The sequence below is a fragment of the Erinaceus europaeus genome, chromosome 1 (genome assembly GCF_950295315.1).
Source record: "Erinaceus europaeus chromosome 1, mEriEur2.1, whole genome shotgun sequence".
NCBI classification, from domain to species: Eukaryota; Metazoa; Chordata; class Mammalia; order Eulipotyphla; family Erinaceidae; genus Erinaceus; species Erinaceus europaeus.
Window position 1 is genome coordinate 19,648,483 of NC_080162.1, and position 13,562 is coordinate 19,662,044.

The 13,562-nt window shown below is 37.7% G+C and overlaps 1 protein-coding gene across 2 annotated transcripts in view; it reads left to right on the forward strand.

Annotated features, from left to right (window-relative positions):
- The first annotated feature begins 7,328 nt into the window (after positions 1-7,328).
- MYPN (myopalladin) overlaps positions 7,329-13,562 on the forward strand; it is a 94,348-nt gene continuing 88,114 nt past the window's right edge. Inside the window, exon 1 of one of the 2 annotated variants that reach the window (XM_007524165.2) lies at positions 7,329-7,665. The gene's annotated coding sequence lies outside the window, so the exon portion shown is untranslated. The remainder of the gene's footprint in view (positions 7,666-13,562) is intronic. The other variant, XM_060194692.1, reaches the window with a different exon arrangement.

Consider the following 13,562-nt stretch of genomic DNA (forward strand, 5'->3'; position numbering starts at 1 on the left):
TCAGACTCTGGACCTCAGCTCGTCCTGGTTGATTGAGAGGATAGTGCTTTTTCTAAAGTGGATAGCAACAAATTTACTTTTCCAGATATTGATTTTACATCAGTATTCTGTTTACATTTTTTAAAGTTTTTTTTTTTTTTTCTCCTCCAGGGTTATTGCTGGGCTCGGTGCCTGCACCATGAATCCACCGCTCCTGGAGGCCATTTTTTTCCCCCTTTTGTTGCCCTTGTTGTAGCTTCGTTGTGGTTATTATTATTGCCCTTGTTGACGCAATTCATTGTTGGATAGGACAGAGAGAAATGGAGAGAGGAGGGGAAGACAGAGAAGGGGAGAGAAAGACACCTGCAGACCTGCTTCACCGCCTGTGAAGCGACTCCCCTGCAGGTGGGAAGCCGGGGGCTCGAACCGAGATCCTTACGCCGGTCCCTGCGCTTTGCGCCGCATGCGCTTAACCACTGCGCCACCGCCCGACCCCCGTTTACATTTTTTAATGAATTAACTGCTGAACTTAGGGTTTTTTTGTGCATTTTAATTTTTACAATCATTTTCAAACATTTAAATGAAAAACAAATCTCATATGAATTTAATTGCATTTCTCAAGTATATTATACTATGGGATTTGTGAAAGAACATATATATGCATATATCTATCTATATCTATCTATCTATGTATCTATCTTTAGGAATGGTCAAGAACTTGTCTGATGTATCTTTTTCATTCAAAATTAATAGAAAAGGGCCTGGGCAGTGGTGCACCTGGTTAAACACACATATCACCATGGGCAAAGACTGGGTTTAGAGGCCCTGCTCTTCAGGGAACATTTCATGAGTGGTGAAGCAGGTTTACAGGTGTCTCTCTTTCTCTTCCCCTCTTTATCTCTCCTCTCCTCTCAGTTTCTCTCTGTCCTGCCAAATAAAAATAGAAAGGAAAAAATGGCTGCAGGGATAGATGAGTTTGTAGTGCAATGCCCCAACAATAACCTTAGTGGAAAAAAAATTTTAATTAAATTAATATAAAATACAGACTGTCTCTAAAACTCACAACACATATGTACACAGACACACACACAGACACACACACATCTATGTTTTTAGAGATGGTCAAGAATTTGGTGTATCTTTTTCATTCAAAATTAATAGATGAAAGAGGATCTTTTGAGGACTTATCTCAATATAAACCTATGAACTTCAACAAAACTTGTTGAAACTTTGGTATGTGGAATCAATTTCTTTTAAAGAATTAAAATCCATAACAATATGTGAAAATAAAAAATACAAAATTTGATATGAATCCACTAGCACCGAAATTCTGATCTGCTTATTCTCCAAGTGAAGACTTCCTCTGTCATAGATCTTCCAGATTCCTTGGCATCCGTGTGGGTTGTCCCAGTGTGAGTAAATGGTTTCTGTAGCTGAGTGACTGAATTAAGTTAACAGCTGAGGGCAGACGCAGGATCATGTTCAAACTGTAATAAATACGTTTTGGGTTGACCACTCAACTTTATGGGAGAGGATTAGACATGTACCCTTTGTTTGCTTATTATTTACAATTTTTTTTTCTCTCTCTCTATATATATATATGTATAAGTGACAAGAATTACATTCTATAAAGTAAACTAGTATATCTGAACTAGGAAAAAAAATCTCAACTAGTAGGTTTTTGTATAACACACAAAACATTTATACTGAAGCTAAGTGTAACATTTATACTGAAGCTAAGTGTAACATTTATACTGAAGCTAAGCAGGATAGAGGCTGCATTATTTGGGAGCAGAAAGTAATGAAAAAAAAACCAGCAATAGAATGTGAGTTTCATGTAATGTAAGGTATTTGTTGGATATTACTTGTCTACAATACTTATTTCCACTATTTATTCTACTTTATTTTATTTTATTTACCACTAGTGTTATTGCTCAGTGACTGCACAAAGCTCTTGGCAGCCTTTTCCCCCCACATATTTGATAGGAGAGAAACTGAGCGGGCAGAGGGAGATAGAGGAGTGGGGGAGAGACAGACAGACACCTGCAGTACTAGCTTCACCACTTGCGAAGCTTCCCCCACACAGGTGGGGAGTGGGAACTCAAACTCAGGACCTTTCACTTGGTAACATGTACTGTTAACCATCATGCCACTGTTCAGTCCCCCTATATCCGCCTTTAAAAAAAATCCAAAACTTTTTTTGTTGTTGTTTATTTATTGATTAGTAAGAGAATGAGAAAGAACCAGAAGATCACTCTGGCACATATGACACTGGGGAGTGGACACAGGACCTCATGCTTACAGGCCCATCACTTTATCCACGATGCCACCTCTGGGTCACTTGAAACATTTGGTATACAGCTTGTATTTGAAAATGACATAATTGGGTGAGATGAGATAGCATAAAGGTTATGCCTTAGGCTCCAAGGTCCCAAGTTCAATTCCCTGTACCACCATAAGTCAGAGCTGAGTAGTGCTCTGGTAAGGAAAAAGAAAAAGAAAAAAGAAAAAAAAAGCCCTACTCAATAACTATTAAGGAAGGAAGGAAGGAAGGAAGGAAGGAAGGAAGGAAGGAAGGAAGGAAGGAAGGGGGAGGCGGGTGGCAGCACAGTGGGTTAAGCGCATGTGGCACGAAGCACAGGGACCTGCATAAGGATCCCGGTTCGAGCCCCAGGCTCCCCACCTGCAGGGGAGTCGCTTCACAGGCGGTGAAGCAGGTCTGTAGGTGTCTGTCTTTCTCTCCCCCTCTCTGTCTTCCCCTCCTCTCTCCACTTCTCTCTGTCCTATCCAACAACGACGACAACAATAATAACTACAACAGCAATAAAAAATAAGGGCAACAAAAGGGAAAATAAATAAAATTTAAAAAAAATTTTAAAAAGGAAGGAAGGAAGGAAGGAAGGAAGGAAGGAAGGAATGAGGGAAGGGATCCAAGAGATGGCACTAAAGCATGAGGTCCTGAGTTCAGTCCCCAGCACCAGAGTGATGTCTGGTTCTTTCTCTCTCTCCTCCTATCTTTCTCATTAATAAATAAAATAAAAAGAGAAAAAAAGAGAAAATGTTACAGTAACAATGAAAAAAAAGTTAACCGGGGGAGTCGGGGCGGTAGCGCAGCGGGTTAAGTGCACGTGGCTCAAAGTGCAAGAACTGGTGGAAGGATCCAGGTTCGAGCCCCTGGCTCCCCACCTGCAGGGGAGTCGCTTTACAGGCGGTGAGGCAGGTCTGCAGGTGTCTGTCTTTCTCTCTGCCTCTCTGTCTTCCCCTCCTCTCTCCATTTCTCTCTGTCCTATCCAACAACAACAACATCAATAACAACAATAATAACTACAACAATAAAACAACAAGGGCGACTAAAGGGAATAAATAAATATTTTAAAAAAAGTTAACCAGGAAGTGATGCTGAATTCTGAAGTAGGAGGTCCTGAGTTCAATCCCAAGCATTGTATGTGCCAGAGTGATGCTCTGGTTCTCTTTCCATTCTCATTAATAAACAGATCTTTAAAAAAAAATTAGAGAAATTTCTATTCATAAATTCTTTGACTTCTTCTATAGCTTTAAAAAGATTTTAAAACAATTTTAATTCTTGCTAATTATTCCTAATTTTACTGCCTAGATAACTCCATATTATCTTTTCATGTGTCTCCTCACACCTCAGTATTTTATACTTTGGTGAAAGGTAGAATACGAGACTTAATGTGGTAAAGCTATCAGGGCAGTGAAAATGTGTTCCCTGTGGAAAGTCAAATTGTAGCACATTTAATTTGCTACCTGAAAGAGAGACTCAGCTTTTCTATATACTCTTTCTAAGACCTTGTAGCACCTATGCTGATTATGCATCAAGACCTTAGTTTTGTAGCATAAGGAAATCCTCTCCTTAAATAAAACATTAATGTTACAGACCGGGAGATAGTGCAGCGAGGCAACATGCCACACTTGGATGCATGAGACCCCAAATTCTGTCTCTGCCACCAAATATGTGAGGGTGATGCTCTGTTGTTTTGTCTGTGTTTGTTTGGTCTCTCTGCTCTTTCTGTTCTGGTGTGTTCTCTTTCTCTCTACTCTTTTTCATTAATAAATATTTTAAAAAGAAAACACCAAAGCATCCACACAGAGAGAAAATGCAGAGACAATGTAGTATTTGCACAATATTAGACAAGAGAGTAACTGACCCTCTACATTGAAGGTCTGGATTTTTGCAGTAATGAGAGTATCTTCTTCACACCATTGACTTGATTTTGTGTCCATTTTCTTCCCATAAGAGTTTTTTTTTAATCTACCATATTAGTTTAAAATATTCCTCACATCAAATTAAGAAGACATCACACATCAAAAGGAAATGCCAGAAGGGTAAAAAGGAAACCCAGTAACTGGAAGAAGATAATTGTACATCTGACAAGGGGTTGATGACCAACATACATAAGCAAAGGATGCCACTTAACAACAACCACAAAAACCCAAGTCATGCAATAAAAAGTGGGGACATGATCTGAATAGGTAGTTTTCTAAAGAAGATATATGGTCCACCAGACATTTAAGAAATGTTCCACTTCACTTATTATTAGAGAAATGAAAAATTAAGATCACATTGGAATTCCACCTTGCACCTGTAAGAATGGTATACAACAGCAAAACAGAAGGCAACGAGTGGTGGAAGAAGGGGAAAAAAGGGGGGAAGGGGGGAGAGAAAGAAACTCTGTTACACTGTTGATGGGGGTGCAAACTGGTACAGCCTCTGTGGAAAACAGTTTGGAGAGTCGTAAAGGAAATAAAAATGGACTGGCCCAAGAGGTGGTGCAATGGATAAGGCATTGGATTCTCAAATCTGAGGTCTTGAATTCAATCCCTAGGATTGTGTGTGTGAGAGTTTTGCTTTGGTTCTCTCTCTTCCCCCTTTCCTCTCTTGCATTAATTAATTAATTAATCTTTCAAAAAATAAAATGGAAATACTTCATGATCCAGTCATGCCACTCTGAGCATATATCCAAAGAACATGAAAACACTAATTCAAAGGGTTATACACAACCCTATGTTCTTTTTTTAAATTCCTTTATTGAGGAATTAATGTTTTACATTCAACAGTAAATACAATAGTTTGTACATATGTAGCATTTCTCAGTTTTCCATATACAACCCTATGTTCATAACTGCATTGTTATGAACAACCAAGGAATAGAAGCAATCTAACTGTCTACTGATAGATGACTGAGTAAAGAAATTATGGGATATATATTCAACAGAATGATACTCTGAAATTTAAAGTACTGTACCCTTCAAGACTTAATAAGTAGAGGCAAAGGCAATTACTTGATGGTTTTACTCATATGTGAAAATATAGACATTAAAGCACACAAACTTGCAACATATATACACATTTGGATATATATCTAAACTATCCCTCAGACTTTGTGAGAATTATGGTGATTTTGGGCTTTATGAAGGCAAAGGGGACACAGATAGCTGGTGGTGGGCATGGTGTTTAGCTATACTCCTGTAATCTTATAATTCTGCTTTTAAAAAATTCATTTATTAGTGAGAAAGAAGAGAGAGACCAGAGAATCGTTCCAGTACATTTGATATTGAAGATCAAGTTTAAGACCTTGTGCTTGAGAATCCAATGCTTTGTCCTTTGCACCACTTCCTGGGTCATTTCTTATAATCTTATAAATCACTATTAAGTCTCTACTAAGATAATAGTTTCTGACTAGTGGTCTGGGAGGTGGCGCAGTGGCTAAGGCACTAAACTCTCAAGCCTGAGGTCCCGAGTTCAATCCCCGGCAGCACATGTACCAGAGTGATGGCTGGTCCTTTCCTCCTATCTTTCTCACGAATAAATAAATAAATTCTTTTTTAAAGAATAGTTTCTGATTATTCTTTTCTGATAAGGTTCATTTAAACTAATTTGTTTTAACAGGTCAGTGGTTATTCCTCTCCATTTTCTCTGTGATCTCAAGTTAGCATTTAACATTCATTATCTTCTCTACTTTCGCTTGCCTTCTGGACAATTAAAATATGCTCAGCTTGGGACTGGCTGGTGGTGCACCTGGTTGAGCCCACACATTGCCAGACACAAGGATCTGGGTTTGAGCCCTTGCTCCCCACATACAAGGGGGATGCTTCATGAGTAATGAGGCAAGTCTGCAGGTTTTAATTTTTCTTTTCCCTTCTTTAATTCCCCATCTCCTCTCAATTTCTTTCTCTGTCCTATAAAATAAATAAATTTTAAATAAAATTTAAAAAAAAAGAAAGAATGGCCACTAGGAACAGTGGATTCATAGTGCCTGCACTGAGCCCTAGTGATAACCTTGGTGGTTAATTAATTAATTACTTAATTAATTAACAATAAAAAAACATTCAGCACAAAAGCATTAGACCTGAGTCTGTGTTGAGTCTGGGTAGTGGCGTACCTGACAGAGCACACATTACCATGGGGAAACCCAGGTTCAAGCCTCTCCTCCCCACTTGAGGGAGGGACGCTTTGTGAGTGGTGGAACAGTGCTGCAGTGGTTTCTCCTTTTTTGTATCATTCTCTATAAAAAGTAATAAATAAATAAATAAATAAATAAGACATTAGACCTCAAAGTCATATTTGTTTTTCATGACCAAATTTCCCAAAGTGTATAATGTTACAGGAGAATAAATTTTTCATTAGTTGAAATTAAGGTTTTTGGAAATTTATTTATTTACTTATTGGATAGAAACAGAGAGAAACTGAGGGGGGGAGAGGTAGAGAGGGAGGGAGGCAGACACTTGAAACTCTACTTCACCACTTGTGAAGTTTTCCCCTACAGATGGGGACTAGGGACTTGAACCCAGTTCTTACGCTCTGTAATGTGTGCGCTCAACTAGGTGAGCCACCTCCTGAACCCGGTTCTTGAAAATTAAGACTTTGGATATATATTTAAAATAATGCCATTGGGGGAGTCGGGCGGCAGCACAGCGGGGTAAGCGCACGTGGCTCAAAGCACAAGGGCCGGCTCGGTTTGAGCCCCAGCTCCCACCTGCGAGAAGTCCCTTCACAGGCGGTGAAACAGGTCTGCAGGTGTCTGTCTTTTTCTCCCCCTCTCTGTGTTCCCCTCCTCTCTCCATTTCTCTCTGTCCTAGCCAACAACGACTACATCAATAACAACAACAATAACAACTACAACAATAAAACAACAAGGGCAGCAAAAAGGAATAAATAAATTTTTAAAAAAAATTATGTCATTTTCTTTGACAGATGGAACATAGAGTGACACACTTAGTATTACCCCCAACTATGAATCAATCAACAACTGGGGTTTCTAGTTATCGGTCAAATTCCATAGGTAGAAAAATTGATTGGATCCCTCACCCTGCCACCTCCCATAGGTGCTGTCCTAAGATGGAATCCCTTTACTCAGTATTCTCCTGTCCAATCAGGTGGAATGTTTCACAGGCACATGGTTTATACAGCTCAAAATAACTTGGGACCTGTGAGCTGACAAATGCTCTGGCCCCGGTGGTGACAGGTTGTCCAGCTTCTTACAGCCATCTTCACTGAAACTAAGGTTAACTCCTGAGTATCTGTGGACGGCTTCTCTCTACTTCCAAGGGCGTGAAGAATTTTCTTATCCTCCTGTGCTTCCATCTAGAGGTTCTTGGATAATTATCATCACGGTGGAGTACATAGGTTGGACATCCTCATCTGGGTCAACTAAAAAAAGAAAGGTAATAGCCATATTTAAGTTCTCAAGTGTGTTTTGATAACAAGGCACTGACAATGAGAAAAAAAAAATTAAAGACATAACTACTGCTGTTTAGAGAGAAGCCTAGAATAACTTTTTAAATTATGTATGACAGGACACAAAATTATGTGAAGTATGAAGTCTTTGGCATGTGAAGATTTTGTGGATTGATTAGACTAATAGAAATCACAACCTGCTTGGGTCTGAAGGGTAAATATTTCGATAGAGGGAGTCTATATTGTGTATATTGCAGTCTAGTAACATAATGATGTTTGTGTGAAAATATATGTACAGTTTGCTTATTTCCTTTTAATAGAAATCGAATCTAAAAAAATGACTCCATCATTAAAGACTTTCATTTAATTTTTTTATCATGTAAATGGATATGCTTTCTATATTTAGCATTGGGAGATCAGCTCCCTGGATTAATGTACACAACAGCTGCAGAAAGTCTTGCTCAAAGGACATTGCTGCTTCTTTCTCCTTTCCCTCCCTTGCTCACTATCTCTCTTTTTCTCCTTCTCTTGCTCTCTTTCTCTCTCTCCTTTTTCAGCTGCATCAGAATGACACTTGAGAACCAGTGGCAAATGTTTGGCTTGATACATTGCACTACGAGCAGTACTTAAATGCACATTTTGAAGTCTATTTTAAAAACCATATAAGCAAAGGGGAGCATATCTTTGGTTAAAAATCTGTATTTATACCTCACAAAAGTGAATATTACAGTAATAGTGTGAAGATACTATGTTATCTTAACAAAATATTTTTATTCATACTTGTTAAGGACACTAGTGCCAATCAATGCAAAAGAAACAAAGTAGATATCCAATTATCTCCTCTTAAAAAATTTACTTTATTTTGATGAAAAAGAGATATAGAGAGAAAGACACAGGAAGACCAGAACACTGCTGAGCTCTGGTTTATGGTGGTGCTGGGGATTGAATCTAAGACCTTGGAGCCTCAGGCATGAAAGTCTTTTGCATAACATAATGCTGTCTCCTCAACACAAAAAACTTACAATTCGATTGCTTTCACATTGGTGAGGATGAAGTAAATGCTACATGTCTTCAACTAAAATTTTATATTTGGGAGTAAACAAATTATATACATTGCAGAATCTTTTAATAATGAGTTGTGAAAATACAATTGGAGGGGGAAACCATTTGGATATTATTCAAATTCTGGATGTTTGTCTGCATTCTACTTATAGAATATAGCTATGGCTACTGGAATTTATGATCATGTGTTAAAATCCCAATATTCCAATATATAATTTAGAATGCAGACTGCTACATGTTTATGTTATATTGTACAAGGATAATGTTTCTATTACAATGTATTTTAAAAGCATATATTCAGTGGAAAGGAGTCAGGACCACATTTCATGAACACAGAATTTCAGTGGTTGTTTTTTTTTTTTTACCCAAGCAAGGCTTTGGAATTTATGGTATAATTTTTCAAATTCACTTTTTAATAGGAGGACAACTTATAAATCAAATTTCATTGTAAGAGGTCTTTCATGAACTGAAGCTAGTATATGGAGAGATGATAGCTGTATTTCTGAATGTTGATTCTTTTAGTAGTAGGAGTAATGAACTCACCTCACTAGTCTGAAAGTATGAAAGTATGAGACAAATGACACTGCTAAGAAATTATTTCCTTCATTGACAACAAAGTGCACTACCACCTGGATCCAAAAATGAAAATATTAAAGAGAATGAAGAAGAATAAAATGTTAATATTTTCTTATTTAAAATGAATCTGTGTGTTTGGGAAGGTGACTCAGTGGTCAAGCACAGAACTTGCATGTGTGAGGCTTGCTCAAGTTCAATCACCTGCAATGTATTTGTAGAATGCTGTTCTGATACCCTTCTCCCTCTCTCCCTCTCATTCAATCAACATATAAATAGTTTAATGAATCTTTAAATTGATGAGAATTGACAATCCCATCTTTCTTTTGGAATTTTTATAAGATTTTTAATATATATATTATCTATTTACTGGATAAAGACAGAAAGGGGAGATAAGGATAAGAGGAAAAGAGAAATATCTGCAGCACTATTTCACCCTTCATGAAGCTTACCCCCTGTAGATAAGGAGCAGAGGCTTGAACTCAGGTCCTAACCCATGGTAACCTGTTTGTTCAATCAAGTGCGCCACCACCTGATATTTAAAAAGTAGTTTGTACTCAGCTTTTCAGGACTAATTCCAGGACTAATCCTATGTAATAGGATTTGCTTCTTATCTCATCAAAAGTTTCTCCCCGAAGAACTCAATGGTTAGCCCTTCCACCCCAATATACTGTTCTTGGTTTCTTAAGGAAAGAGATAAAGGGGAAAGGCACTACAGTATCACTCCCCCATTCAGAGTTCCCCTAGTGCTGTCTATGAAACTACCATACAGTGCTGGAGCTCAGACCCAGGGTTCAAGCACAGGAGGACATGAATTCTATCTAACGGGCTTTCCCCAGACCTTAGTCTATATTCTTTATTTTATTTACTTATTTATTGCCATCAGAGAGTTCAGTACTTACATGACTCCACCACTACTGATGGCCACTTTTTTTATATAGTGGTGAGAGACAGAAAGAGATAGAGAGGGAGAGAGGCAGAGGGAGAAGATGAGACAACATAGCACTGCTCCACTGCTGGTGACACTTCCCTCCATGCAGGAGCTCTCATGTGGTGACCCAAGGCTCAAAAGCAGGACCTTGCACATGGTGACATAGATGCTCTACTGGATAAGACACCTTCTGCTCCTTTTAAAAAAATTCTAACAACTGATTTAACCGTGTTTTATAAGATTATACAGTTTCAGGGGTATGACATCAAGCCCATACCTGGTATAAATCACCACACCATTGGCTAAAGTTCTGCACTTAGCCCTAGCGTAAGTAACTAATACAGTTCTCATAAAGTCTAAGCGACAGTTTGATAATTTTTTTCTTACAAGTTAATTTACTTTAGTTCTCTAGACTCCACGGATGAGTGAAATCATTTGATATTTGTCCTTCACCTGTTTATCTATTTCACTTAGCATACTCAACTCCAGTTCCATGCATATTATTTCAAATTATATAATCTCATCTCTTTTTTTTTTTGCCTCCAGGGTTATCACTGGAGCTCAGTGCCAGCATTATGAATGCACTGCTCCTGGCAGCCTTTTTTTAATTTTCCATTTTATTGGGTAGAACAGAAAGAAATTGAGAGTGAAAGAGGAAATAGAGAGAGAGAAAGATAGACACCTGCAGACCTATTTTCACCTCTTGTGAAGTATCCTTCCTGCAGGTGGGGAGCTGGCCATTAGAACCAACCCATCCTTGTGCAGGCCCTTTCGCTTAATACTATGTGTGCTTAACCAGATGTGCTACCTCCTGGCCTCCATAATCTCATCTTTTTTTTTTAAGTTTTATTTATTTATTTATTTATTTGGATAGAGACAGAGAGAAATAAACAGAGGAATAGGGAGGTAGAGAAGGAGAAAAAAACAGAGAGACAACTGCTGCACTGTTTCGCCACTTGTGAAGCTTCCCCCTACAGGTGGGGACCAGGGGCTTGAACCTGCAACCTTGTGCACTGTACCATGTGCACTCAGCCAGGTGCACCACCACCTGACCTCCTAATCTCATCTTTTTTTTTTATTGCACAGTAGTATTGTATTCAATATATATATGATAATTTCTTTATTCAGTAATCTGCTGTTGGGTATTTAGGTTGCTTCCATATTTTGCTATTGTAAAGAATGCAGTTATGAACATAGCATAAGATCAGGTAGGGAGACTGGGACAGGAAGGAGCTTGAACAAAGAGAATATGTACAAAGATCTAAAGATCTAAGGCAGCAGTTTGCTCATAAGACTACATGCTGTTGCTGTTTTCAATAAAAGTAAATATGTTGGGTTAACTATAAACCTAGAATTCAGTTTCTCTTCGAAGTTTACCCTTGGAAATAGTCATTTCACTAGTTCTGTTTCCATTTTTTTTATCATGGCATGTGTCTATAGTTATTATTCTATCCTAGTAACAGTAGAAACTACTATATATTGACTTTTTACTAACTGCCAAGCACATTTAGTCATTACTTCAGCCTGTGAGATGGCTACTGTTATTGTTCCAGTTTTATAGGTGAATGAACCGAGTTATCCTGAGGTTAAAGTCAATTTTTCAAGTTTATACAGAGAGGCTATGTCAGAATTGGAATGAAATTCACCTAACTTCAAAGTGTCAGGTAATATATATATATATATATATGTATATATATATATATACATATATATATGTATATATATATATATATATCAGTGTAAGTCACTAAAGGAATCACTTATTTTGAACCTGAATTTTGTTATAATAATTTTTGTGACCATGAGTACCAGAATAAGCACACATTTACATCTGAATTGACTTCTTCAGAAAAAAAATCTAGTGGCAGAATATGTACTTACATGAATACTTTCTTCTGGATTTCCACCAGAAGTATACACATTTTGAAAGTTTGTCAACATTAACATTACCTGTACCTAAATCTTGTTTTTTTACCAACACGTGTGAGTGCCCATTATGGTGGCTGACACTGTTTTAAAAGATTTGATTTCATGATATTACTAGCCCTTGCTTCCCCAGGGAATCAGTACTGTGTATTACAGGTGATAAATCCAAAGATCTGAGAAGTTAAATATTTTTCTGAAAGTCATACAACTACTGAGAGGTAAAACCAGAATCTGAAGCCAGATCTACCTAATCCCAAGGCCAATGCTTATTGCATGTTGCCTCAAGATAAAAATTATCTTGAGCATGAAACAGCTCCTGGATTTGAGCCTCCTCTAGCCACCACAGTGAGAGCACCATGTAAGAATCAGGAGGCTAAAACTTGGGCCAGGAAGGCAGCTGGATTTTCTCCCTTACACTGTTTTTTTTTTTTTTCTTAATGAGTCACAGAAAAAGTACATTAACACACAATGCACACTCATGTGCAATTAATAGAAGGCCTTCTTGATTTATAAAGCGCTTAATCTTCCCCCTTGTAGATTTTAAGATTTATTTTTTACTTATATAATAGAAAGAGTTTTACATGAGACCAGAGGGAAGAGGTGGAGGGGAGAGAGCACACTCCAGTATATTTGGTGCTGAGGATCCAAACAGGAACCTCAAGCATGTAATTCCAATATCCTATAGATGAGCCATTTCCCCATTTTTTTTTAAATTTCTTTATTGGGGAATTGTTTTACAATCAACAGTAAATACAATAGTTTGTACATGCATAACATTTCCCAGTTTTCCATATAACAGTACAACCCCCACTAGCTAGGTCCTCTGTCATCCTTCTTAGTTAGATCTGTATTCTCCCCATCCACCCACCAGAGTCTTTTACTTTGGTGCAATACGCCAATTCCAGTTGATGCTCTACTTGTGTTTTCTTTTCCGATCTTGTTTTTCAACTTCTGCCTGAGAGTGAGATCATCCCATATTCATCCTTCTGTTTCTGACTTATTTCACTTAACATGAATTTTTCAAGGTCCATCCAAGATCGGCTGAAAACGGTGAAGTCACCATTTTTTATAGCTGAGTAATATATATATATATATATATATATCACAACTTGCTCAGCCACTCATCTGTTGTTGGACACCATTTCCCCAGTTTTAAGATATACAGAAATCCAAACTAACTTAATAAAATAATTGATCCACAAATGAGACTTGATATATATATTCCAAATCATCTTAGAGGGAGACATAATGGTTCACGGGACAGTTGTTTATACATAGGTTCGATTTCTTATCTTTTATTAATAGAAACACTATAGACTTTGGTGTCCTAAAGCAATTATAAATTGAATATATACTAGGGCCATGGAGAAGGAGCCCTAAAGCAGGCTTATA